Source organism: Monodelphis domestica, chromosome 8 (assembly GCF_027887165.1).
Source record: "Monodelphis domestica isolate mMonDom1 chromosome 8, mMonDom1.pri, whole genome shotgun sequence".
Lineage (NCBI taxonomy): Eukaryota > Metazoa > Chordata > Mammalia > Didelphimorphia > Didelphidae > Monodelphis > Monodelphis domestica.
In genome coordinates, this window is record NC_077234.1 from 19,851,483 (window position 1) to 19,857,482 (window position 6,000).

A 6,000-nucleotide genomic window follows, 5' to 3' on the forward strand; every position below is an offset into this window, starting at 1 on the left:
TCCTGGGGGAAATTTGGGCTTAACATTCTTAGTCTATGAATTTCCAGATTGATGGAAGTTGCCAAGCCACTCTACCTCTTGGCAATGCTAAGAGAAATTCCTGGGAGTTACTGGCAGACTTGAAGAGTCTGGAAGATGGTGGGAATTCAGATCCATCTGATGACTTTGGCATTTTGATGTGTGAATCAAAGAAAAAAAAGCCCCAGCAGCAAATCCCACCAGGATTCTGTGTTGAGAAATAGATTCGTTTCGAAAAGAAGAGGAAATTCCCAGGTTTTTAATAAAAAGCATACCGAGTTTCAATTTGGAAAATAAAACAGTTTTTTGTTTCATTTTGGGTTGTTTTGCCAAAAGGTTTAAACCTTTGCTGGGAAATGTGCTGATGGAAAGAAACTGTGATCTACAGAGTGCAACTTGGATGACTGAGGTGAAAAAGGATCCTCCTCCTACCCCATTTGAAGACTTTTGGGGTAGACTTTGTTTGTCACATGGATTTCCAGTACTTCAAATCTGAGCAAATTCCAGGAATTCATTTGAGAACATTCTATTCCGTGGACATTTGTTGAAAGCCTACTATGTGCCAGGCACTGTGCTAGGCTTTGGTGATACCAAGGCGGATCTCAAATGGCTTACATCTTATTGGGGGTGGGAGTGGATGCAATAGGGGCACAGAGACAAAATGTCTCCAAATGGAGGCTATACGTGTGTTGCTATTTGTCCAGACAAAACAGCCACTCTTGTTTGGCTATTTCAGAAGATGAGGATAATGGGAGTGAATGCTAATGGCAATGTTCTTCAGTGGGGAGCTCACCATTGTTTATGATCCTTATGGATTGTATCTTTATATCCCTTTTGGGGAAAAGGAGGAGGCAGATCCAAGACGTAAACCCATTTCACTTTACGTATGATATAGGTAGTGTGTCCTTTTTGCTCATCTTTGTATTTTCAACTCTTGACACAGTGACCAGTCCATAGAAAATGCTTTTTTTGTTGTTGTTCATTTGTTTCAATCTTATTTGACTCTTGGTGACCCCATTTGGCGTTTTTCTAGTAAAGATATTGAAGTTGTTTGTTATTTCCTTCTCCAGTTCATTTTTTCAGATGAGGAAACTGAGGCAAACAGGGTAAAGTGACTTGCCCAGGGACGCACAGCTGGTAAGCACCTGAGGTCAGATGTCAGGTGTTCTTGATGCCAGGACAGGCACTCCATCCATTGTTGTGCCATCAAACTGCCCTAATAAATGCTTCTTGACTGACCACTATTTCTCTTTGGAAAAATCCAAAACATGGATTTCTATGGCCATGGTCATTTGTCGGGGTAGAGAAATGAGTGAGGTTGTTATTTGCTTATGCGGTCATGCTTGGATTTTAGTTTAAGCAACAACCAGCCAAACAAAAATGGTGGTCTCTAGAGCCAGCCCTCAGAGGGACAGTTCCCAAGCCTAGTCCAGGGCTCTAGGATCCTCAGAAAAGGAAGTGCTTAGAGTTCTCGTACTGATGTCCAGTGCTAATTGGTCCTAGGGCCCGCCTGTCAGATTTTCTTGGCCAAGAGGGGGGACGTGGCCCAGATCCCTGATTTCCAAGCCTGCCTCCTCCAGCTGGTACCACACCATCAAATCCTCTCCACGATAATAAGACTCCATGGACGATGTCCTGTGCCTCTCGGTTATGGTTGTTTATGAGGAAGTTCAGGAGAAAATCCACCCCTCCCATGGTGGTAGGAGGAATGAAAATGCCACTTGCTAATTAGGTTAATTGTGGTTTCTATTTTTTTTTTTGATGACTTGTTGGCCACACCTTCTGTGCATTGTGTCCATGTGTGCAAAGGCAATAAGGGAAGCCAGATGCCTTCACTGCTGGATGAGTCAGAGGCTGTGACATAGTTCTTTTTCATAGTTCATTCTTTTTCATTCCCGAAGCATCGAATGCAGTGCTCATAGGAGACATTCAGGAAATATTTGTTGGATTGAATTTTATGGAAATCCATTTTTTCCCTTTGTATATGCTTGGAATGAGTTGTTGGGAAGGATGGAGAAGAAATACATACCACGATTCGTGCCTTCAGAGACCTTAAAGCCAAGCTATGGAAACTGGAGTTATATACATGGAGAGGCCAAAATAACAAAATTATGATGTTTATATTGCGGTTTAAGGTTTATAAATCCCTTTATAGGCCCTGTCTCAATTTATCCTTACCATAGCCCTAGCAGATCAAAATGAGGGTTAGAGCTTTAATTAATAGATATTTTTATTCCCATTTTAGAGATGAGAACATGGAGGTCTCAGAGAAGTTAAGAATCTTGCCAAAATGACCAGAACTTATAGGTGTTGGGGTGAGATTTAAATCTAGGTCTCATCTTGCCCCAAGACCGGCATTGTGTCCTCTGTGATATATTGTCTCTTGGGCTACACAGCAAGAAGAAAAAGTAGTTTCACTTAAATTTTACTCCAGTGTGTCACAGAGACATGGAGAGAACCCTCAGCTCTTGAAGTCTGTGCTAGCCTAGCACAGACTTTGGCAGACTCTATCAAGTAACAAAGGCTCAGAGTATTGATCTCCATCCTCTTCACAGATGCTTCAATGGCCTTCCCAAGGCCTGGGTCCCAGGGGCAGCTAGGAGGCATAGAGGATAGAGAGCAAGGCCTAGAGCTAGGAAGACCTGGATTCAAATATAACCTCCAACCCTTCCTAGCTGTGTGAATGAATCTAGATGAGTTACTTATACCCATTTGCCTAGCCCTTGCCCTTCTGACTTAGAGTTATTACTAAGACAGAGATTAAGGGCTTAAAAAAACCAACCCAAGTTCTACCATGTCACACTCCTGCTCAATAAACTCCCATGGCACCCTTTGCCTGGAGGATCAAATTAAAATCCTCTGTTTGACTTTTAAAGCCTTTAAAAATCTAACTTGAATCCATTTTTCTCATTTTATTAGAAATTATTCCCATTTCCTCCATTCTACTATCTACCCAAACTAATTTTTTTTAAAACTCTTACCATCCATCTTGGAATCAGTCCTGCATATTGGTTCCAAGGCAGAAGAGCAGGAAGGGCTAGGCAATGGGGGTTAAGTGACTTGCCCAGGGTCACACAGCTGGGAAGTATCTGAGGCCAAATTTGAACCCAGGACCTCCCATCTCTAGGTCTGGTTCTCAATCCACTGAGCTACCCAGCTTCCCCCCACCCAAACTCATTTTAATGTTGTTCTTCACATCATATCCTACCTCCGTGACTTTGAATTATCTGTGCCCCCTGTCTGGAATATTCTCCCTCCTCACTTAGAATTTTGTTTCTCTCAAAACTCATCTCTCATTCCCCTTTCTGCATGAAGCCTTTTCTGATTAATCAGGTAAGATAATATTTACAAAGCACTTAACTCAGTGGCTGGCACATAGCAGGCTTTTAATAAATGCTTGTTCCCTTTCCCTCAGTCCCCCCAATTCCCCGTCCCCTGATCACCTTGAATTTCTTTGGTTAAACCTAGGCATGTGCATGTGGTCTCCCTCGAGAGAATGTAAGCTCCTTGAGGGAAGGCATTTTTTTGTCTTGATATCCCCAGTGCTTACCACATAGCTGATGCTACCTAAATGCTACCTCGTATCGTTATTTTATAAATAACACAAACCACATAAAAAGCAAAATAACATTTTTTCAAAAGGGAGTACCAAAAGGTAGGGGGATCAGGAAAGGCTTTGGAGAGGAGTTGGCCTCTGAGCTGTGTCTGGAAAGAAGAGAGGGAACCCAGGAGGCAGAGTGGAGACGGAAGCACATTCCAGGCAGGGGACCCCCCAGCAGAGCCATTCAGGCATTGGATGGGATGACATGTACAAGGAACGTGTCAAAACTGGTAGGTTGTCTTTGAATGGAATGCAGTATGTCTGAAGAGGATTAGAATGAAACAAGACCTGAAAGAAATACTATAGAGCACATCTTGTGTCAGGTTCAAGACTCTGTATTTGAGCCTAGAGGCAATGGGGAGTTATTGAAAATTTTTGAGTAAGGGCAAGATGTAGTCAGATCTCTGGTTGAGGAAGATCCAGCTGCAAGGATTCGAGCTGGAGAGTGGGCAGCAATGGCTAGAGTTCTAAGAGAGAGGGCATAAACAAGGGTGGCAGCTGTCTTATGGGAGAGAAGGTCATCATCAATGTTAGATAAGGAAAGCCAGCTTGGTCGTGCAGGATGCTCAGGAGTCTGACAAAGGAATCCAGCATTTCCCCTGTGATATCATGTTATCATTTAATATTGTCGTCAATAGCAAAATCTTTGAAGACGCCGATTCCACAAGATTATTACAGGAGCATCATAGTGGCACATCCAAGTGTCTCATTGAAGCCTCGGATAGCCACTCTCCTCCTATCCCAAGTTGGGTAATGATGGAATCCAGGGAAAAAGAAAAGTGATTCCTCATCAGAGGGATCAAAGTCTTGTGTGAGTGAGTCATCCCTTTTGGAATCCATTCAGAAGCTTCGCTTGTTGCTTTCCTTTTTCTTTAGCGAAGCGGTGGGAACTTGGCATTTGAAGACTGCTTGGCATTATTTCCCGTTGAAGCAGTGAAGCTAAAAAAATTTACATTTCAGTGTGGACCGACCGGACATTTCTGATGAGATTCTCTTGGGTTGATTTGTAGGACAATTCATGTTGTTGAGACTTCAGGCATTTCCCGCCCCCATCAGGTCTAGCTCCAACCATTTCCTGGACCATGAATGGAAAGAAGTTTTAGAACATCTTTAAAATCCTCTCTGAGGCTTTGCCTCTTGCTTTATACACACAAAGCCAAGTTGCGGATCTTCTTTCCTTCTCTCAGCTTGCTTTTTGTGCTTTGAATTTCTTATCTACCAAACTGGAATTTAACATCTCTCTGCATGGTCATTCAACCAAAATTAAGGGGGCAGCTGGATGGCTTAGTGGATTGAGAGTCAGACTTAGAGTCAGGACGTCCTGGGTTCAAATGTGACAGCCTCAGACATTTCCTAACTATGTGATCCTGGGAAAGTCCTATGATTCCCCTTGCCTAGCCCTCACTGCAATTCTGCCTTGGGACCAATATGCAGCATTGATTCCAAGATGAAAGAAGGGTTTAAAAACAAAAACACAAACAAAATTGTCAGGGATGAAGATGATCATTCCACCCTGAAATGAATTGTGCAAGGGAGTTTGGCAGAGGCGATCAGAAAAGGAATTCAGGGGAGGACCCTTCAAGCCAGTAAATCTGCTGAGGCTGTTTAAAGATGAGGCACACGCCTTTGGTTGTTTACCTTGGCTTGGATTCTTGTAAAGCCATCCTTTGGTGGGGAGATTCGTCTTCTCCGAGGAGGCCAGTTCTCCGAGCAGAAAGGCAAAGCCTCATCTAAGTGGGGTTGAGGAGATCAAGGTGGATCTCAAACATCTGCTCAAATAGAAATGAGGAGAAATTCCAGAATTTCTGTCCACCTTCTTGGAGACTTTGTCAAAGCTGCCTAAGAGTAATCCTCCTTTATGATTCACAGTGACTGAGCAGAGAGAGCTCTCAGGGACTTCACAGAGACATTCATTCATTCATTCATTCATTCATTCATTCATTCATTCATTCAGCACCTATTGAGCATCCACCATATACACGATACTGTACTGGGCAGTGGAGATCAAAGGCAAGAATATAATAGTCCTTGCTCAGAAGGAACTACATTCTGCTGGAGGCTGGGGGTGGGTAGATGGAGAGGAGGGAACATGGTTACAGCACGTATGAACACAGATACATCTAAAACATGCACAAGTCACTTCTAGGGAAGGCTAGAATGCAAGAGCCAGAAAGGTCTCTTGTAGGACATGGTGTCTGAGCTGAACCCAAAAGAGAATTAGGTATCCTAAGAGGTAGTAGAGGTGAGCGGGGAGGGCATGCTATGGAAATGCCTGGAGACTGGAGCTGGAGTGACACTTCCTGGAGATAGCAAATAATCCAGGTCAGCCTAAGAAGAAGAATAACTAACTAAGTTTTGGCCGTAATTATTAGTCATTATTC